This window comes from Staurois parvus, unplaced genomic scaffold (genome assembly GCF_062004578.1).
Source record: "Staurois parvus isolate SC_StPar_1 unplaced genomic scaffold, SC_StPar_1.0 ptg000087l, whole genome shotgun sequence".
Classification (NCBI taxonomy): Eukaryota; Metazoa; Chordata; class Amphibia; order Anura; family Ranidae; genus Staurois; species Staurois parvus.
Genome location: NW_028317883.1, coordinates 4947597 through 4971581, shown reverse-complemented (window position 1 = coordinate 4971581; position 23985 = coordinate 4947597).

Genomic DNA, 23985 nt, shown 5'->3' with positions numbered 1-23985 from the left:
TCCCCTGCAGCATCCCCGGCCATCTCCTCAAAACCAAAGCAAAGAGCAGGTAAGTATGACATGTTTGTTATTTTTTTTTAATTAAAAATAAGCCTTTTGAATGACTTTAAACCCAAAAATCAAACTTTCAACATCAACACCAACAATATTTCATGTAACTATGCGTGCTAACTATGCATTTCTTTAAAATGCAGACCATTGGATAGTAAATACCTGATGTTTCTGCCAGTTCCTGCAGCTTCAGCCACAAGATTGACAATGGATTACTCCTTCTTCTCTCTCCCCCCGTGATCCAGCCCACCTGCCACGGGCAATTACATGACCATTAGTAACAAAAAAAAAACAGATCTAAATGAAAATAAGATAACATAAAAGAAATAAAATGGAATTAATTATTGCTTATACAGTATACAGTACAATGGTGCCATTTACTTAAAACACACAATCCCACAAATTCATAAAGGCTGGGGCAGACAGATTTTGTGAAAATGTCTCACATGCGTTCTAAAAGTGGCGCGTCATGTGCCAAATGCATGTACCTGCCTAGAACAAGCTCATGCTGCGCCACTTTAGAACACATGTGAAAGACACTTGCAAAATCTGTCTCTGTACACCAAATTAAATATAGTTTTATTTAGCTTCATATTCGTAAGATATGAACTGGGTATTTTATTTAGAATGTTGTGCAGGTATTGCACCACAATGCAGACGTACAGCAAAGTAGAACTTACTGAATTTGGCGCAACAGTTGCTATCAGAACCAAAATTGTTGCAGATTTTTTTTAATTAGAAGCAAAACACTAACAAGAGCAATTCATGTCAGAAAAGCAGTACAGCAGCTTAACTGAATCCCCCCCCACCACCACCACCATATTGTTTATAATAATTTATTTGCTTACAGTGGAATTTGTTGATTGATAGTGAGGTGAAGTTTATGTATATTCACTTCTCCTGTCATTCCCTTTTGCCTTCTTTTGCATGATAAGGAGCACTGCAATGACATATGCAGGACACGCCCTATGACTAAGCCTCAATGGTCCGGACGAAACGCGTCAGCCAGTGTGGCTTAATGGAGACCTGCAGGCTGAGGCTGCCTTTCACTTTTAGTTTACATGGACTGTTTGAGTGAGTGGCGATCCCCACACAGACGCACGTATTGCTCTCTAGATCAGCACAGGGATATTGCCAGCACCCCATGAATCCTGAGGATCTGAAACAGAAGTCTACTCCTTCTTGGAACGGCCCCATAAGCTTCAAACACGGTTGCAATATGCATGCTGGGATTGAACTCCTCTCATATATTGCACTTACTTGTGGTGGAGCTGCATAATTATCAAATTACTAACTTCTAGGTCAGTTTAAAGGCATTTGCAATTATCCTCCTGTTGTAATATATGGCTCATGGTTTTCAGGCTTTTATACACATCACATATGTTGAAACATGTGGAAATGAGTTTAATTACAATTTAACATGTTGAAGCTTGCGTGAGATTTTAGGGGTGATGTTTACATTTACATTAGTATAACCTAGTATGAATGGTTTTTTTTACGTTATAATCCAATATATCCATATTTAGCAACATTTTCCTGCTGATTCTGTATTGAACCCTATTGCTTTGTCATGTGATTCTTGGCCTGTGAGTTCCCTTTCATGCTCTAAACTGCTCAAAACTTTAGTGGTCCCACTAAAGGAACAGAGCAGGCTCAAATTCTTCAGCATCGATCCACATACCTGTAACTATAGGAATTATACAAATGGATAATCTAGATGCACAGAATGCATGCTGGAGTAAAAGTGAAAACTGTTTTGTAAGTAGGATGTGTCCCATGCCTCAGGTTTAATGGAAAAAAAAACTGTGACTGGAATGTGCCTATACGTGTGTATAATAATGGACATACACAGTACTTGCAATGACCATAATTATACAGTAGATTAAAATCAACTCAGTGATCTGAATCCCAAAGTAGGTGACATGATCAGCTGTAGATGATAAGTTGAATTCCTTGTGTTCTGGAATTACTCACACTCTCTTCTTCAATCTTTGTTTGGCTCCCACCTGTAACAGAACAGAAGTTGGTAAAATATACAGTTTAATTGAAATTATTAATTTCCTCCAGTGCATTAGCAGCTCCAAATGATAAGTCCGTAGCAATGAATTAATCTATTACAGTTCCCAACTTGGTGGCAGTGACTCTGGCTCTATTTTGCATAAGCCTGTCTCTCTTAATTAACCCTGCGAGCCACAGAAAATCTCCCAGCCGTTTCTCAGCCAGATTGGGAACCAAGATGAAATCTGATTAAATTCCGAGTTAAAGAGGCAGCACCTCTCACAAATCCTAACAAAGGGAAGAAAATGTACATTGTTTCTGGTCAGCTATGATTTCATTAAGTCCATTTCATGTAAATCCATTAAGCTATACACATAAAGAAAATTACTATTCAGAGCCTTCTGCAAGTGTCACTGTCATTTTTAAGTGATTAACGTCCGTCATTCTAGAAAACAAAACGATCGCTACAGGGAAAGAATTAATTATTGGTTATTTTAAAGAGTAGTTGTCACATTTACTTAATGTATACAATGTGAAAACCTGTGATGAACTAGGAGTGAAGAGATAGAGAGCACATGGAAACACATCACATGGGACACAATCTGCTGGATGTTTATTGAGGGCATTTTGGTACACAGAAATAATGGATTGGGGCCAGGGCTAAGTCTAGGAGGTGTCAGGTAACAGTATGGTACATCCCAGGATAATCAGCAGCATCAAAGGAGAGAAATAGAATGCAAGCAAAAAGGGGTAAGCCCAGTGGTAACAATCTGGGGTACAGCATGAGACAAACAAGAGGATCACGCAGCATCAATGTGGCACAGCAAAGAACAAGTCCAGAGCAACAGGATAGAACCCCAGACATAGTATTGAACAGGCAGAATGGTCACAGGGCAGTAATTTGGTACAGCAAAGGATAAACCCAGAGTTACAGGATAGCACATCAAAAGGTTTAAAAAAACTCACGCTGTAGACCTCCAACAGTCCAGCCAGCTGGCTGTGTTGGCTCGGCAGAGAGGTCCAAGCAGAGTGAGGGGTCCAGAAGATGGGGTCACTGGATCCTGGGAGAAGTGGAGGTCCCGACTACAGCTTCAGGTCCACCAGACAGCAAGCAGCAAAGAGACACAGGATGAGGAAAGCAGAGTGGAATAAGAAAGGGCTCCTAGATTCGAGGAAGGCAGGGGAGAAAGTCCTGTGTGACTGGCCACAGCTCTGGGTCCACACATGCACAGGTAATACAGGAGACTAAATGAAGTTCAAGCCTTTTTCCAAAGACATCTGATATGGTATTTTTCCACAGCCAGGCAGCCTGATGCTTAGTGTTCCACCCACTACCAGCTTAGTCGCATCCAGGGAGACTGCTGAGAGTGCAGGCAACCCTTTTTTGGTCTGTTAAATATACAATTGAAAGTGTTTTGCTATTTCCATTTAATAAGTACAAAATATCTTTTGATTCTGCCTGAAATCCAGTGTTGTCCTGTATCCTGTGCATACTTCCTGTGTTATCTGAAAACAATAGTGTGACCCTTACCTATGTCAATGACAGAATACCTTTCCAAATGTTGGGCAAAGGAAAGTATGCGGTGTCTTGGAGTCTTTAACACATTCCCTGTCCTATGGTGACAGGGTGCTCCTCTATAGATACAGTATAGTGAGTATACATGATCAGTTTAGAACAGGAAGTGTGTTATTGGCAGAATTATCAGGTGAAAATAAAGGAAAAAAAGTTGGAAAATAAAACAAATGCAAACACCACCTAAGGGCTGATACGGTTTTTGTGTTTGGGTTTACATACACTATAATGCAATCATCTAAATGATTACTTATTCTGGTATAGTTACTTATTCTACCTTAAGAAAAGGTTTATATTTTCCTCTCATATAGCATAACTTATTTTGTCCAAGCTTGACACTTCAGCTGAATGTTTTCTTCCTGTCAGTTGCCTGCCCTAATACATTGCACACTGAGAACATAGGAAACAGGGTAAGAAGACAGGCAGTAGAGGCCAGCAACTGTGTCAGACTACAGGAGAATTATGACCTCTGATTACCTCGGAAACAGCAGTTGCCTGATTCTTGGTTCCTTTAAAAAAAAAAAATACAAAGTATTTCATAGCACACAGCACAACCATTAAATATAAATTAATATTTTTAACACCTAGCCTAATGTACATATTTGAAGTAAAGGAAATATGAAAGGATTAGCCATGATAATCCTGTAGTATAATAATAATAATAATAATAATGATATTCAATTATTTGTTTTATTTAATTGCTGGGATGTGTTTCCAAAAATCAACACCTAATATGAGAGGAGTGATTTGGTGAAATTTATTATACTGACATTACCAGTTTCGTCAAAGCTGGCATTCTCAATTTCAATCATTGGTCTACTTATGCAAAACTAGTTTGCAGAAAACTTTACTCTTCTTTGTATTTGTGTTTTTCCTGTTTTGCATTTTTTTTACTTTGCTTGTTTGTTCCCACTGTCTGCTTCTTTTCTTTGCATTAAAAAAGTGAAAGAATTATTAAGGAGTCATTTTTTGGCAAGGAATATTGATACCCTGAACTACCCTGGATTCAATTCAAGCAGGGTTCTGTGAACTTCAAAGACGTTTATATGCTAATCCTGAACTCCAATGAAATCAATAGGAGTGAAATTTGTAAAATTAAAAGTGCTAGTTTTCTGGGCTAGTAGACAAGGAGGTGTCAGAAAATAGCATGAAGGCAGAGCTCACTGTCCTGGGGAACATGTACCAATGCAAATACATAAATAATAACGAAATTCAGTCATCCAGGGGTAGTGATATTTTAAATGCTTAAAATTGAACATTAAACATTTTCAAATTCCTTTAACCACTTGCTCTCCTGAGGATTTAGCCCTCTTCCTGACCAGGCCATATTTTTGCGATACGGCGCTGCTTTACTTTAACTGACAATTATGCAGTATGCAATGCTGCACCCAAATGAAATTTACATCCTTTTTTCCCCACAAATAAAGCTTTCTTTCGGTGGTATTTTATCACCTGTGCGGTTTTTATTTTTTTCGCTATAAACAAAAAAAGACGGACAATTTAAAACAAAAAACTATATTTGTGACTTTTGCTATAAATCATGTCCAGTAAAAAAAAATTTAAAATATTAAATTTTGTCATAAATTTAGGCCAAAATGTATTCTGCTACATGTATTTGCTAAAAATATTACAATACATGTAAATTAATTGGTTTGCATAAAAGTTATAGCGTTTACAAATGGAGTTAAATTTTTTTTTTCTTTACTAGTAATGGCAAATGTACACAGACCTCTCCAGGAGTCATTTGGGTGACCTTTGGAGAGTAAAAATGGAGAACAATGTGTACAGTCCCCCTCAAAATACAAAAAGATGGACAGTGAAAGAACGGACAAAACCTGGGGCCTGAGTCATTGGAACATAAGGTAAACAAAGAGGTTCTTCCCCTTTCCCACTGCTTATTTTTTTTTTTCAGATTTGGCTGGAGTTCTGCTCCAATTGCATGTTAAGGGCTGAATCAGATAAATCTATATATGTATGGCCAGCTTTACTCCAGCCTCTTAAAGCCATTGGCTTGAACTGAATTCCCAGAAAAGACATTATATATATGAAGGTTTGAATGATCTCCCTATGTTTGTGTTTATCTTTTAAAGGAAAGAATAGCTTTGAACAGTCTATGTATCATATATTGTTGCAGTACATGTTTGAGTTGAATATAAAGGAAACCATGTGTTATTTTGGGACTTACTATGTACCCATTTGTACAGGTATGTACCTATGGTGCCTATTTTGCACCAACATGCCATAACAGCATATATTTTGTTCAAGGATTAATTACAAGGAATAAGAACATATTTGTGCATTCTTAGTATTAATTATGTTTTTACACTACTTTGAGAAGTGTTAGAGAGAAAGAGAAAAGGTGTGCAATTCTTGACAAAGCTGCTTGTCTATGTTCATGGGCTCAGATGCAGAAAGCATCTAATTAGAACATTTTTATTCAGGGACATAATAGAAAAGCAAGACTTCCATGTAAAATGTGGTGTGTTTGAAGGCGAGTTGCCTTTAGTGTTGAGCACCCATGCCATAAAATAGGTCATGTTCACGTCTGACAACAGAGCACCAAGCACCCCTTCATAAGCACCATCAGCTTACAGGAATTTTATTGAGCTTTGCAGGTAACTATCAAAACAGTCCGGTATTTAAAATGATTTAAAAAGGACACACATTTTTAAACACACAAAGAGAAGATAAATAATGAAAAAATACCACTGAAAGAGTGGGTCACAAATTTCAAAATACACAGGGATATATTTGTGTGGGGAAAACAAATCTATATTCCTGAATACTGAAATGGCTTGGGAAAATCAACCCGGACTTTCAGGATTTAGGCACAAACCTCGAAATGCATAAATACACCTTGCAAGACTTTTTTGAGAAGTACATTAATTAGCCAGAAAGTTGGAATAATCAATAGACAGCAGAGCAGGGAGTCCCACAGATTTTGGAATTCTTCCCCATTGGCCAGTTCCTCCACATGATCTAAAATGCTGACAACCCAGCTTGGCAAAAACATTAAAACAAAGCAACTCTCTTTTCAGAGGATTCTAGCTGGTTATTCGAGCCTAAGAAACAGGTATAAGAAAAAACGATTATATTTCTTCTTGAACCTGAGAGTGCTCACCTTTTTCCAACTAGAAACAGGCACTAGATTTAGAAGAAAACTTGCGTTTAGCCTATGCTCTGTGTGCGTGTGTGTTTCCTGGATAGTGTATGTATGTGAAATGTAAGAAGTTTTTATATTAAAAAAACACAGTTATTAAATATCTAAATAATTCAATTGATTGCTTGTTTTTAAATTAGACAACACTTTCCCTTTCCTGGTTGCATCTGTGTAATAAAAGTCTATAGATGTCTATGTGACTATGAGGGTTATTTACTAAAACTAGAGCGTTCAAAATCTGGTGCAGCTCTGCACACATTTTATTGCCAAAGCTTAGCTGAAAAAGCTTAAGGAATCAGCTGATTGGCTATCATGCACAGCTGCACCAGTTTCTGAGTGTGCTAGTTTTAGTAAACCCACCCCCATGCCTTGAGCAACACCAATATCGGGAAATGGCCGTATTAAACATTATGGATTCCACTGCACAGGCATGGCCATAAGAAAGATCTTTCTGCAGACCATGGTTTTCTGATTCGGGTAAGTATATATCCAGCGTGGGGGAGAAGGAATTTTGTTCTAGTCAGGGAACAGGGAGCAGAATAACATTTACAAAACCCCCTATAATAATCTCCTATTAAGGCTTTATACAGTATCTATGTAGGAGGTATATTTGTAATTATGGAAGTAACACTAAGTGGATAATGACTATAATTAGACGTGTATTTATTATTATGAAATATTTGATAATATTCATTCTTGGTATAATAGTTAATAAAGTTCAGCACTGAACAGGAAGCTGCTTTATAAAACCTATAACAGAATCTCTTTTTAACTAAGTTGGCACCCCATAAACAAAACAAGTCAAAAATAGAAAGATTTACATGTTGAAATAGAGTCCAGCTTCTTTCTAAATTTGCAAAACAATATTGTAAAAAAAAGCCTTGTGCCAACTTAAAAAAAAAAAAGAAGATCTTAAAAAAAAAAGAATAATGAGAAAACATGATCTAGTTTCCATTAGTGTCTGCCTCAGGTAGTACTAACTTGGTAGTTATGAGATTGTGATAAAGAAATGCAGCAACTTACGACATGCAAGGTTCCCAACACAAAAAGCAGTTTGGCTGCTCATTACATTGTGGTTCTAAGGTATAGTTCACACAATAGCTTTACATTCAGTGTGTGTAAGCCAGTTTTCCATCTTTTCCAGAAAGTTTCCCATATTATATTTTAATGGCGAATGTGAGTTAAAATTGGGATTGCTTGGTTAGGACCCATGTGTGAAGCTCACCATGGTGGACGTGTCTCCATAGAGCTCCGCACTCCCTACAGCACATCTGAGGAATAACTTTGGTCTTAGCCTTCATACACCCACTGCTCCTCCACGATCCATCTCCGGATTACCACCTAGCCCAGTGTAATGGTTCTTACCACTGGGGGAAGAGTAAGCCTAAACTCATCAAGGAGGCCCTGACCCACACCTCATTCAAGATGGCGGCGAAGGCCTTCATGCTCCAGCACACCACATCTCCAGGTCGATCGGAGACCATGGAAAGTGACGGGGACATAGATTCATCACTTGGCCTCCAAGATTTCCCTACCCACACTCAATGAGCATATCCAAAAGCTTGAGATGCTCCATGAGGAGAACAAAATTTTGCTCTCTCATTTAGAAGATGCAGAAAATCGTTCTTGCAGATCTAATCTATGGATTTGTGGAATCCCTGAGTCTGTTGATTACCTGACATTGTTTATCACAGTTCTTTTTGAGGAATTATCACCATCTATCCCCATCGAGCCCTTAAAGTTTGATAGGATCCACAGGGCCTTAACACGTTGCCAGCCTGATGGCCCTCCACGGGACATAATAATCCACCTGCACTTCTATCATATGAAGGAACTACTCCTTTCAGCTGCCCGCTCTAAGGACACTCTACAGTTCCAAAGTCATGGGCTTTCTGTAACATGGCCTTGCACACTGTGGTGAGACATTGTGCTATGAAATCTCAGCTTGAGATTCTATTACAGCACCAGCTTAAATATACCTGGAGGTTCCCTTTTGCACTTCAGTTCGCCTACCGTGGAAAACTATACACCAACACTTCAACTGAGTCATTGCAACACCAACTTGAAGAGCTTCACTTTGCTATCCCTGAGCCTGTACCTGAGACAGCCCAACCTAGGACACCGTCTCACTCGGCTCCACATCCTTATTCTGTAACACCACTTTGCACTCCCACAGGCCCCGCATCCATTTGCAAAGGACTTCTCAAGAAAACAACACCTCAACATTCTAGAAGTTCAATCCACTCTACTCCAGGTTGAGTCCTACATTAGGTTAGCTAAAATGTCATTAATCACACTCGGTCAAACCTCTGCAGGGGAATCCCCCTAGCAGTACCTACCTTCTGAGGTCATACATGGCCTCATTCCTTCATTCCCCCCCCCACCCATTTTTCCCTATCCCCTCCCCTAAACCTTTTCCCATCCTGCCTTCTCACCCAGTCCTCATTTCCCTTATAATATTTTAATGTTTGAAAATTGTTTGTTTGTTTTTTTTTGTTAAGTACAACTCGCTGATTGTACAAATATATTTGTATGTTGTCTTTATAATGCTATGTGTTCAGTTCTGTGTAGTAATGCTCACCTCGGGTGCTGCGGGGAGCAGACACTGCTCACCCCCCATTTTTGTGCTCTAGCGCTCTGGCCAGCTGGCTGTTTGAGGTGTCTGAGCACTTCTTGGTCGGGCAATAGTGATTAATTTGTATTGTATTGCATTGCTTGCAGCCTATGTTGCCTTACCAATTTTCCTCTTCATCTCTGGAAATCTTCTCTAGGTTTTTTCCGATTCTCCTTCCTAATCTTTTTTCTTACATCTTTTCTGTAGTCTGCCGCTCCCCACATGCTCGGGACTCCCATGTGCTGAAAATTCTTTAATGTCATAATGGCCCCTCTGAATATATTGACCTTGAATAGCAAAGGTCTTAATGAGCCACATAAGAGGGTCAAGGCCTTCCAAGCTTTTACATCACTAAAGGCAGGAGTTGTGGTTCTACAGCAAACTCATTTTGCTGCATGGTCAAAACCCAAATATTTCTCTTCACAGTACCCACAGGTCTTCACAGCCTTGACCAGGACAAAACACAGGGGGGTCTTATTAGCCTTTCATCATCCCATTCCATTTACTCCCCTTACCAAGATCAAAGACCCAGAGGGCCAATACATTTTACTAGTGGGTTTATTAAAGGATACCAAAACAACCCTAATATTTTATCATGCTCCTAATGATAATCCTAATTCTTTCTTTTCACATCTGCTCCATGTTATTCAGACTAACCATAGGGAACATTGATTTTTTGTGGTGATTCTAATCAGATTCTCCAACCATACTTAGACAAATGTTCTTATCTCTCTGACTCACACACACCCTCTCTACTTTTCCTTAAACAACTCCAAAGGAACTCTCTTGTTGACACCTGGAGAGAATGTAATCTGATGAAAAGAAATTACACTTTCTACTCCTACCCTCATATATCTTTTTCAATAACAGACCATATTTTTCTCTCAGTTTCCTCCTTACCTATTCTTTTAGGCTCACATATTCACCCCATTCTATGGTCTGACCATTATGCAGTTATAACCACTCTATCCTCCTTGATCCCTCAAACCACTGATAAGACTTGGTATATGAACGAGGCATATTTATCTAATAAGTCCTATTGTTTTGATATCCAACTTTCCTTAAAGGAATACCTCCTGCATAATGCTACTCCAGATATATCCCATGTTCTCTTGTGGGAAGCTCATAAACCAGTTTTCAGAGGCACCTGTATTTGAGTTTCCTCACAGTTAAAGAGAGAGAAAAAACTTTGTTTGCAACAGTTGGAGGAAGACTATCATAACTCTTTCTCCATTTTCAAGCCCACCCTACTGAAGTCAAAACAGGGTAAGTGAGCGCAATTAAATAAAAAGCGGCTAGCATAAAAGGCAATCCTCAGCACCTCAGTAACAAGAAATAATAGAAGGGTATGCAGCGCTAAAAACAATACTGTAATAAGATAAACCAAATTGCATATTATCAATCATGCAATGGCCAATCTGGCATGCTCACATAGTGGTAAAAATATATATTCCATAGAGTGACATTAGTGATGAGTCAATAAACTGCAGGAAATGATGCTTGGTGTTCTATGTATCCAACCTGCTGTTGAAAAAATCTATTGCAATTATGCTCTTACCAAAAATACATACAATCTGAGCATTGTATGTATATCTGTGGCAACATCAGGGTCTGGTCAGCGGTTTAGGCAGTATCCGGCACCATGGTGGACACTCAGGAATGATGAAACTCACACTTGGGGGGCACCTCAGGTTCACCGGCAGGTCCAACGAAGTCCAGACTCCTAATGGTACTCTCCCGAAGGCTCCACCTTATAAGGCTCACAATCAATGAGCCAGGGGGCAAAATGGTACTAATAGTGAAGTATGCCTTTATTGAAGGTAACATCCAATATAAACATGTGGTCAACTCACATAAAATGCATATAGCCTCCAGGCCTTCCTCCTAGGCTCACTGGTGGCTTACGGCGTCAGTTTGATGGATCCCCTGATATGTTTCGTGTACCTCGCACGTTTTCAACTGAAGCCAACAAACATCTGGAGAAGATTAAAACTGGGCTAGATCTTCTTTTGGCTAAATCAGCTGAAAAAGTTATCTGTTGGTCATGTCATACTGTATACACCAAAGCCAACAAATTAGATACATTTTTGGCCCTCAGTCTCCATCGGCCAGACCAGATTTGTATGCCAATCAGACTTAAAATATCCAATTTGGCTCTAACTTTCTACATTGGATAAACTCCTTATATGATCATCTTCAGGCATATGTCAAATATTCTGGGCTCTGCTTGGAACAGTTTCCCATTCAGCAAGGTACCAGGCAGGGTTGTCCATTATCCCCTTTGATCTTCGCCCTTCCTATAGAATCCCTAGCATTGTTGATCCGGACCAATCCTAACAATAAAGGTTTAGAAATTGCTTCCTCCCACCCCAAACTGTGTTTATTCATAGATGATGCACTATTTGTCACTTGTATTACCTCCCAAATTTCTTTAAATTACTAGACAGTATTGCTCTGGTCTCGGGACTTGAAGTTAATCAACATAAATCTAGAGCTCTCATTGTGTTGCTCTTTGAGGAAGAAGTATCTCGCTTACAAAATGTCTTTCCATTCCAATGGACTACTTCCTCACTCCTTTATCTTGGAATCAAGCTAACATTCTTCCCCTCCTATCTCTTTCACACCAACTATCTTCCCATGCTGTCTCACTTGTCCTGTCTAATGGCTAGTTGGCAATCTTTATGTGTCTCTGGTTTGGACGTATCACAGCTGTCAATATGACCCTTTTACCCAAGATTCTATATCTTTTCAGAGTTATTCCTGTGGCGATCTGTTCTTACTTCTTTTGTGCTCTCCAAACTCACATTCATGAATATATCTAGGGCTCCACAAAACCTAGAGTCCTGAAAGTGATACTGTTACGAAGTAAACTACAAGTTGGTTTAGGGTTCCCCAGTTTTCTCTGCTATTATCAAGCTGCCCAGTTAGCTCAGCTCACTCTGTATCATGCTATTGACGAAATCCCATTGTGGGTAGGGCTAGAGGCAGTGGATTCATACCCATTCTCTGTTGCTAACTTTCTTTGGCTATCTTGTCCTGAACATGGATCCATTACCAACCCAGTAATGCAACACTCTGTTGCTTTGTGGGATAATCTTAAAAGCCTTTTCAAACTGTTGTTCCCACATGCCCCTTCACTCTCTTCTTACAATACCCCAGCTTACTCTGACCTGGCTTCGTTCCAACTCTGGCGCACACTTGGTTTGATATTAGTGAAAAACCTCACAACAAATACAGGTTTAAAAATGTTCTCTTCCCTGCAGGAACAAACTCACCTTCCATCCAGTGAACATTTCCATTTTCTCCAAATCTTTCACTTTATCATGAAGTATATAACTACACAATCTTCCTTTACTAAACTAACCCTCTTGTAATTCAGATCCGCATGTCCCAGGAATTATCTTTAAATTGTACACTCACCTCTCCTCTCCAATATCTACTTTACCCACCTATACTACAAAATGGATTGCAGATCTGGATACATATTTGGAAAGATTGGGATGACATCTGGGTTGCAAACAAACCTTCTTCCACTAATGTCCTAGTGGTTGAAATGAACTATAAAGTACTTATGTATTGGTATTTGGTCCCAGCAAGGATTCTAAATGTGTATCTGGCTACCTCTGTTTTTTTCTGGGGATGTGGCCAATAGGGCACCCATCTCCACATTTAATGGCTCCCACCCTGTCTAACACTCCCCTAGAACCAGATCCCATCCTTGCATTACTAAACCGCAATACTATGGATCTCACTAGAGCTCAAATGCGATTGTTACTCCATCTTATGACAGAAGCTAAACAAACAATTGCACGAACTTGGAAGAACCTGACATTATGCATTCTAGAGACCAGAAACAGAGTCACTCAAGCTATGATACATAGCAAAGTTGAGATGACCATTCAGGATGGGATCCCCAAGCATCTCAAAATTTGGCAACTCTGGGTGGATTATTTCCTCCCGCCAGGTTTCGATGACTCCCTACTAGAACCCTAATTTTTTACACTCTATTCTTATTGAATATTGAATCTTAGGCTTGCTTGGAGCGGTAGACTTCTCTTACTATTCTTCCTTTCCTCCTTTCTCTTCCTTTTTTCAGCTTTAAATCCTGCTCCCATCTACATGTACATGATCTCTGCATTTTTTGCCTACTTCGTTATGTTCTTGAGGCGTAATGCCTTTATTTCATGTATGTTTCTGTATCAATCTTTAGAACCACTGAAGGCTTTTGACTGCATCCCTGACACACGTAGTGACACATGTTTTGTGTCACTGCTGTCTGGATGTCACTTTTGCTATACACCTGTTGTATGAAAATGTGGTTATATGTCTGTTATAACTTGTCTAATATCAATAAAAGGATTGAACAAGAAAATTGGGATTGTTCATTAAAGCAGAACTTCACTCTCTCAATCAACATCGGTTATTTTTAATTCTTTTGCTTCAAGCATTAGTAAATCGATAAGAACATGGAACGTGTATAATATTTTCTTTTTACAAACCTTTTTTTTTTATTTCTTCAGTTACTTCCTGGAAACCAAGGCAAATTATGTCATACTTCCTAGGAGTCTTCAGGAAGGGAGGATGGGCTTTCTCAGCTAAGTACACCCCTGCATGCATGCCTGAGCTAAGGGTAGATGGATTCCAAAAAGCAAATGCCACATAAATCATCTGCCATTAATCAAGATGGCCACAGCCAGAAATGCTAGACAGTGTTTTAAAAAGTAATTTCTCAGCAAAATAAATCATGGAGACATGAATGGATGGGTGTTTTTGCTTTGAATATAAAAAAAAAAACGAATTAAATATAATTTTTGGTTTGTGGTGCTCAGATGCAGCGTAGTTCTGCTTTAAGGTTAAATATAAAAAGACTGACTTATCTGCAGCACACTTTTGCTTCCATGCTCCAGCTAATACTTTTATGGCTGTTATGAGGGCATGAATCAGGAAAGCTCTTAGGTTATATTGCCATTGATCAATATCCAAGAGCACCAATGCAAGTGCTGGGTCTGGTTACTTGTTGGTTTGTGCGACAGAGGATATGTGGTAGAAGCTTCTAACTTCAGATTGTTTAAATAAGCTTTGACAAAAACTGATTGGTTACAGCTGAACCAGATTCTGTGTGCACCAATTTTAGTAAAACTCCCCCATTGCTCTAATAGGAGATAATCTTGCAGCATGTCTACCAAATGTGATATGGAGTTCCAAGAAGTGTCTGAAAAATGCAGACTATTCTCTGTAGTAGAAATATTGTGTAAAAATGTTATAGAGAATTTCCAGTGATTGCCATATTTTTATAACAGCATTGACAGTCATAAGATTAGATACAGTAGCTGAAGTTTGTGTCCAAGAGGGATGGCTCCCAGTAGATCTTTAGGTTTTATGTTTAAAGTTTTTTTTCTATTTGTACCAGCGTTTCATCTGGTACAATATGGTGGCTCTTTAGTATTGGACAATGTTATGGACTCCCATACCCGCTAAGAATTTGGGTAAGGGTAAAGTAGTGTTCCTAAATCTTGGACACTTCATTCCTATATATATTAGTTGAGAATAAGTTGTAATTTACGTAGAAAGGAGTTTGGTATGGGAAGTGTACAGAAAATAAATTAGATATTTGGAAGTATGAATATTTTGCCCAAAGAATATATTCAAGCCAAAGAAATTTTGTTTCTTAAGAGTTCTCTACATTGTGCTGTTGTTTTTTGTTTTTTTAAGTTGACATTGTAATTTGATTTGAATAGGTTAGAGCTAGGAGAAGTAGTTCTTATCCCTAAATATTGTTTTAAAAAAATTCAGAAATGTGAGTAATAACGCCTAGTGAAATACAGTATGCATACCTATCATTTGTGATTTAATTAAGTTTAATTTATTTTTTGGGAAGTTTTCCAAATGTCAAGATGATTTGTTGGGCCCTAGCAAAGGAAAAAGGAGGGTTAATAAGGGTTAATAAGGGTTAATAAGACATCCCCAGCATACCATCTAGTTTTGTTTAATTTATCTCTAACTTTTATGCCTGATAATTCTGGGTTGGATCTACTGGCCTCAGCCAGTGGCTCCATAACAAGGGAAAAAATTAGGGGTGATGAGGGACAACCTTGTCTAGTGCTATTAGTAATAATGAAGGGCGTCAACAGGAGACCAGAGCTAAATACCTTGGCACTTGGTGATGTGTATAAAGCTAGAATGGCTAAGCCAATGATGCCTATCAGTCCAGACTTTGAGACTCTTGCATAGAAATCCCCAATTTACTCAGTCAAATGTCTTCTCAGCATTCAGTGAAATGAGGAGAGAAGGCATCCAATGGGTCTGTGTGAATTGTACTGTTAAGGAGTTGCCCCATACCACTGGGGGCTATATGTTCCTTTAAATATTCCACCTGATCCAGAATAATCAGATTCTGAAGAATCTAAGCAGGTAGCTATTATGTTTATCACAATGTTTTGTATCCATGTTCAAAAGGGAGATTGACAAAGGTTTTCTGGAAGGGTTGGACATTTACCTGATATGGTGATAATTATCTAAAGCTTCCCCAGGGTGGATATTTGTTTGAATGATGGTGTTATAGACATTTTGAAGACATGGGGAAATACTTATTTAATTTTTGTGCAAGGAAAGTCATTGGATAGCTTGGTAGAGTTCTTGCGTTGTAAAGTTTGAGGACAATGCAACAAGTTGGTCTTTAATAATTATGGGTAAATTAAGTTTGTTTAAGAAAGTCTGAATATCTTGTGTAGATGGCATGAGGTTATGTGGCTCTGTATTTATGTTATAGAGTTCTGAGTAGTATTGTACAAATATGCTGGGAATTCATACTTTTTTTGTGTTATATACATTTAAACATACATGTTTTTTCTTGTAAACCCCTCAGCCCTCATCGTACTCTCTGGGGCATCAGCTTTGCAAAGACTCCGGTGCCCTTCTGAATGGTGATGTAAAAAATGGTCAGAGTTTTTTTAAGGTCTCCTCTTACAAAGCATTTGCCCACTACTGAAGATATACAGTATTCACTGGTTTTAACATAGAAGAGTACCTTGCACATTTTCAACACTACAGTTATTGGGTTACTATCTCTGAAGTCAGATCTTTAGAAGGTACAAAATACTACTTCGTTAAACTGTAAAAGGCAAAAAATTTAAATTGAAATAAAAAAAGATTATGTACCAGTATGTCAGATTTGGATATATTTGTGAACATCTGCTGGCTGTGAATTGGCCTGAGGCGGTATGAATCTCTAACTCAGGGGATCAATTTGCTCATCTCTACTTTATATATTTGCATATTAAAACTTAAGGTTTAAATTTTTTAAAGGACATATTTTCCCTTACTTGTGCCTGATCCAGGAATTCAGGTTTTGCCCAGTGTTTAGTGTTATATACCAATCCTATATAAAAAATAAAGTCAATCAGACATTCAGCTGAAAAGATGTTAAACTCAAATCCTCCCTAACACTGCATGTTTTTCATTTTCCTTTACATAGTCAGAGTTGAAGCAATTTTGTTCTCTCACACAGGTTAAATAATACAAAATAGTAACAAGTAAAATCTACCTTTATCGCGAACCTGGGTATTCTGCAGGTGCACATATTCAACTTCATTTTGTGCTCCCGCTACTTTCTTTGACTGTCTGAAGCTAAGGGAGGAATCCCAGTTAAAGCTCAAAATTGTGAGTTGGCACAAACACATTGTGACAACAGCAGTATCAAATCCCAGCCACTGCCTATATTATGTGAAAAATAGCAGGTCAGATCTCATTGTATTGCCATCAATACATGACGATGGCGATCTCAGCCTCACCCGACACTAAGATTTTCCAATTTGTGTGACTACAATCCTACAGTCAACAAACTAATAGTGATCAAATCTCAGGTCAGTTAACTATATAGTTACTCATTAAAACACCAAACACACTATAGTAGCTAATAGAAGGGAATTATTTAAGTCTTGGCTTAGTTTGTCAGTGAAAAGCTTAACAATTTTAAAATACTGCTTAACTAAAGAAAAGGAAAATTGTAAAAATATTTGTAGCCAGGTGCTCAGCTAGCAGTGAGCCACTACAGACACCAGTCTAGCAGCTACTTCATGTGTCCAAACAGGATGTTTATGCTAGATCAGCTCAGTTCAGTCTCCACTCACCAGGGGGGAGCCAGTGAGACTTGAGAAGCTGAAAGGACTTGATTTTGAAGCCACATGGAATCATGGGAGGTGTAGTCTGCAGAGTGCACTTTGCTCAGGTGTGAATACAGATACGAACTGCAGGAGACAGAAAATCCTGCAAAAAGGAGGAGAGGGTAGAGTTCTTCCTGGCCATAGAACTGGAGGTTTGGGTCTTGTGTGAGGAGAACTGGAGAAGTACAGATCTGCTGCTTATATCTGTCTGTGCTACACCATAAAGACTGAGCCTCTGAAGACCAGAGGGCTTACTCCTGTCTGGATGCATGACCAGAGTCCTGGAATCAAGGCAGCTGGGATCAAGAATCAGGGTGCTAAGAGAATGAGCCCGAGAGGATCTGATCATGAGTAGTGAGTTACCAGGGACCAGTTCCGGAGGACACCAAGTGTCCACCAAGTGTCCAGTACAAGGTTTGCTGTGCTAGGAATGGTGAGCGGTGTCAGCTGAGCTTACTTTACCACAGTTCAATGCCAAAAAAGCTGTTCTTTTGACTAGCAGCCCCAAAAACTCCTCACTGCATGCAGTCTTAAAGAGATGGTAATAAGTGCACCACCGTACAGACTGGGTCTCACCATTAGCCAGCTGAAACAGCAGGTCAAGCGCCATATACTTAATAGTTGCCTTTCAGGGATACCCTACACATATGTATATCCATACTTACATTTAGGAGATATATACAGATTGTTCTGATACAAAATTAGTAACTTTTCATTACCACTTATGCTTTTGCTATTTATAAGGTTCACTGATTATCCAATTGTTATTAATATTAATGCTGCTGATATTCATTACATTTTGCTTAGCCCCGCTGTGATTTGGATTTACTGCCATATTATAGCCTGGTATTTATGTTAGTATATAGTATTCAAATGAATTCATCTACCTTGTATGCATTGCCATTTATTTTGCATTGCCATATAATACTTACTCTATTTACAATCAAGTACGCTGCTGTCTATCTCTATATGCTAATACAGTGGTGGTAGTATCCTAGTACTTAAGCTCATACAGGTGTCTGCAGCATCCTGCATCTTAACCAAGCGTGTCTGAGGGGACAGAGAAGTTCACAAAGTCATGGCAGAACAGAGAACTTGTCATATCAAGCAGCTCCTCTGGGGGTAAGCACCACATATTTACAGAAAAAAGTATTACAAAAACAAAAGAGACAACATCAAAACAAAATAAATTAAGATTGAAAAATACTTAAAATCCTGGGTTCTTGGGTTTCAGCATAGGTTATGGAATAGAGCAATGAATTGATCTGAGATTGACTCTCAAGAAATAAATGTCTTGGCAGATGTTCTTTGTTTTGATGGTAAAGAAGAGCTCCAGACTGCATATGCAGCCTCTTTTTTCTGGTTGTCCATGAGAAGTGTGTTGAGAGAACTTACATGACCAATCAAGAGGTCTGAGGAATGTCTGAAGGGAAGTTAAACATGTTTATAATCATTATTATAACCAGCTGCCAGTTCCTTGGATATAGTTTTGTAAATGCATTCATGTTTTTATATACCCACAGGTTATGGTCTGGTAACCATTAATTATTATTATTGTGCAGAATGGGATTAACTTTTGAATAAATGTAAATATGATATGTATCAGATGCCAATATCACCTAGGAGATGAAATACCTAATTCACCTTCTGCATCTCATAATGTAGGCCTGTTTGGTCTTAAACCACTGGTAATTACCAGGTAATCAGTTGATACATGTAAATATGTTCTTATTCATGATGTAATGTTATTAGCTCAAGTGTGACAACTTTGGGGTTGTTTAAGTCAAATGTAGCACTCACCAGTGAGTTCAGTCCACATTAGATATGCCTTTTCAGGGCCTTTTCTACCCACTATTATTTAAACCAGAAATAAAACATTCACAGGCCTAAAGTTCCAATTTAACATATTTACTAGAGATGAGCGAATCGAACATGACGAAGTGGAATTCGTTCCGAAGATTTGGAAAAATTCTATTCGCGATGAACCCGAAGATTAGCAAACTTCGGATGCACGAATCGAATTTTCCCAAAAATGGCGGCGACATGTGTGGCCACGGAGAAAATGGACAGAGAAGATGGGGATCTCTGGGAAGGCGCGCAGACAAGGCGCGCTGACCCATAATGCATTCATGACATGTGATCGCATTAGCCAATCAGCAGCCAGCCAGCACTATAAATCGCGGCCATCTTAGAATTCTCCATTAGCCTCCGGTCATTCAAGAGAGACAGACCTGTCTGTATTAAGGGACAGAGTTAGGGCCACAGAGACTTTAGGGCCACAGAATCGTTACTCAGGGACACAGAATCGTTACTCAGGGACACAGAATCGTTGCTCAGGGACACAGAATCGTTACTCAGGGACACAGAATCGTTACTTAGGGCCACAGCTATCAAAGAATCGAAAATTTAAAGTGACATACACCCTTTTTTTTTTTGGTGGCTGTCGTGCACAGTTGGTGCTGCAGTTTGCCGATTGTGCAAAATAAACTGACTTTCTGCTTCACAACCACTATTGTACGTTCAAAGAGTTAAATCCATTTACACGCCGGCTGGCGGTAATATTTTTTGGGTGATTAGTGCATTCCAGTGACACAAACGTACAGTTTCCAGCCAACGGCAAGCTGCAATTGACCGATTGTGCTAAATAAACTGACTTTCTGCTTCACAACCACTATTGTACGTTCAAAGAGTTAGATCCATTTACACGCCGGGTGGCGGTAATATTTTTTGGGTGATTAGTGCATTCCAGTGACCTAAACGTACAGTTTCCAGCCAACGGCAAGCTGCAATTGACCGATTGTGCTAAATAAACTGACTTTCTGCTTCACAACCACTATTGTACGTTCAAAGAGTTAAATCCATATACACGCCGGGTGGCGGTAATATTTTTTGGGTGATTAGTGCATTCCAGTGACACAAACGTACAGTTTACAGCCAACGGCAAGCTGCAATTGACCGATTGTGCTAAATAAACTGACTTTCTGCTTCACAACCACTATTGTACGTTCAAAGAGTTAGATCCATTTACACGCCGGGTGGCGGTAATATTTTTTGGGTGATTAGTGCATTCCAGTGACATAAACGTACAGTTTCCAGCCAACGGCAAGCTGCAATTGACCGATTGTGCTAAATAAACTGACTTTCTGCTTCACAACCACTATTGTACGTTCAAAGAGTTAAATCCATATACACGCCGGGTGGCGGTAATATTTTTTGGGTGATTAGTGCATTCCAGTGACATAAACGTACAGTTTACAGCCAACGGCAAGCTGCAATTGACCGATTGTGCTAAATAAACTGACTTTCTGCTTCACAATCACTATTGTACGTTCAAAGAGTTAGATCCATTTACACGCCGGCTGGCGGTATATTTTTTTTGGGTGATTAGTGCATTCCAGTGACATAAACGTACAGTTTCCAGCCAACGGCAAGCTGCAATTGACCGATTGTGCTAAATAAACTGACTTTCTGCTTCACAACCACTATTGTACGTTCAAAGAGTTAGATCCATTTACACGCCGGGTGGCGGTAATATTTTTTGGGTGATTAGTGCATTCCAGTGACCTAAACGTACAGTTTCCAGCCAACGGCAAGCTGCAATTGACCGATTGTGTACAATAAACTGACTTTCTGCTTCACAACCACTATTGTACGTTCAAAGAGTTAAATCCATTTACACGCCGGCTGGCGGTATATTTTTTTTGGGTGATTAGTGCATTCCAGTGACACAAACGTACAGTTTACAGCCAACGGCAAGCTGCAATTGACCGATTGTGCTAAATAAACTGACTTTCTGCTTCACAACCACTATTGTACGTTCAAAGAGTTAGATCCATTTACACGCCGGGTGGCGGTAATATTTTTTGGGTGATTAGTGCATTCCAGTGACCTAAACGTACAGTTTCCAGCCAACGGCAAGCTGCAATTGACCGATTGTGTACAATAAACTGACTTTCTGCTTCACAACCACTATTGTACGTTCAAAGAGTTAAATCCATTTACACGCCGGCTGGCGGTAATATTTTTTGGGTGATTAGTGCATTCCAGTGACATAAACGTACAGTTTCCAGCCAACGGCAAGCTGCAATTGACCGATTGTGCTAAATAAACTGACTTTCTGCTTCACAACCACTATTGTACGTTCAAAGAGTTAGATCCATTTACACGCTGGGTGGCGGTAATATTTTTTGGGTGATTAGTGCATTCCAGTGACATAAACGTACAGTTTCCAGCCAACGGCAAGCTGCAATTGACTGATTGTGTACAATAAACTGACTTTCTGCTTCACAACCACTATTGTACGTTCAAAGAGTTAAATCCATTTACACGCCGGCTGGCGGTAATATTTTTTGGGTGATTAGTGCATTCCAGTGACATAAATGTACAGTTTACAGCCAACGGCAAGCTGCAATTGACCGATTGTGCTAAATAAACTGACTTTCTGCTTCACAACCACTATTGTACGTTCAAAGAGTTAGATCCATTTACACGCTGGGTGGCGGTAATATTTTTTGGGTGATTAGTGCATTCCAGTGACATAAACGTACAGTTTCCAGCCATCGGCAAGCTGCAATTGACCGATTGTGCTAAATAAACTGACTTTCTGCTTCACAACCACTATTGTACGTTCAAAGAGTTAAATCCATATACACGCCGGGTGGCGGTAATATTTTTTGGGTGATTAGTGCATTCCAGTGACATAAACGTACAGTTTACAGCCAACGGCAAGCTGCAATTGACCGATTGTGTACAATAAACTGACTTTCTGCTTCACAACCACTATTGTACGTTCAAAGAGTTAAATCCATTTACACGCCGGCTGGCGGTAATATTTTTTGGGTGATTAGTGCATTCCAGTGACATAAACGTACAGTTTCCAGCCAACGGCAAGCTGCAATTGACCGATTGTGCTAAATAAACTGACTTTCTGCTTCACAACCACTATTGTACGTTCAAAGAGTTAAATCCATATACACGCCGGGTGGCGGTAATATTTTTTGGGTGATTAGTGCATTCCAGTGACATAAACGTACAGTTTCCAGCCAACGGCAAGCTGCAATTGACCGATTGTGCTAAATAAACTGACTTTCTGCTTCACAACCACTATTGTACGTTCAAAGAGTTAAATCCGTTTTTATTTTTGGGGTGCTTATTGAATTAAAGAGTATGTCAGACAACACGCAGAGGAGTGGCAGAGGAGGCAATGTTTCAGGAGCGAGCAGACGTGGCAGCAGAGGAAGGGGTCGAGGCAGCACTAGTCGCAGCCAGAGGCCAGTGCTCCCGGTGTCATCCAGCGGTCGTGTCTCCACCGACAACCCTGCCGTCATCGATTGGTTGACTCGGTCGTCTTCCTCTTCCCAGGTCACCTCTGACACCTACAGCCAACGGTCAGGGGGTACGTCAAACACAACCGTTAGTTGGCATGGCCCGGGAGCAAGCCCACTGAAATCACGTGTCCTCGACCTGCCCCTGTCCTTTGGTGTTCCCTCACCAAGCGAAGTATCGCATGCTGTGGGCTCAGCCCCACTGTACAGTGAGGAAGAGCTAACAGAGGGCGGTCAGGAACGGGGGGAAACATCCGCCTCTTCAGCAGCCAGGCGAAGAAGTAGTGGCGAGGAGAGTGGCTCGGTAGCCGGTCTAGAGACAGGTCTGTCTCCTGACCCAGACGCAGCCGAGGGGGCTAGTAGTGACGCGGAGACCCTAATTGATGATAATGAGGCTGATCGCACTTGGCAGCCTCGTCGTCATCAGGCTATTGCTTCCGCATCATCAGGAGAAGAGGGTGGCAGCTTGGCAGCGAGCAAAACAGGCGGTGGGTTGCCCAGGAGGCAGCAGGGTCGCAGCAGTGTCAGTGGAGGCAAACGGCCACGGAGTAGAGCACCAGCTCCACTGCGGCCTACCACCACGGCCAGTAGTGGTGCCGGTGTGCACGGAGGAAGTAGCAGTCAGCCAGTGAGGAGTAGCGGGGGCAAAGTTTCCTACTCGGCGGTGTGGCAATTTTTCATCAAGCCGCCCGAGGAAGTAAACATAGCCGTATGTCGACTATGTGGCCAGAAAGTCAAGCGTGGCCAGGGGGCCAATGTTGGGACTACAGTGTTGCGTCAGCATATGCAGCGTCGCCATTCGGTGGCCTGGGAAAACCGTGATAAAGATACGGCGGTTCTGCCTGCCCCAGCCCCCGCTCCGTTACTTGCTCCGTCACCCAACGTCAATCGCCCTCTATCAGCCAGTCAAGGCTCCAACACCTCTGCTGAGGGGAGTTGTCGCTCGTTGGCATCTTCCACTCGTTCAGATGCTCCTTCTTCTGCTACTCCTCTTCACGGATTCCGTCAGCAGTCTTTCTTGGAATCCGTTTCCAAGAGACAACAGTTTGCGAGCACGCACCCGACGGTGCAGAAGCTGAACGTCCTCCTGTCCAAGTTGCTGG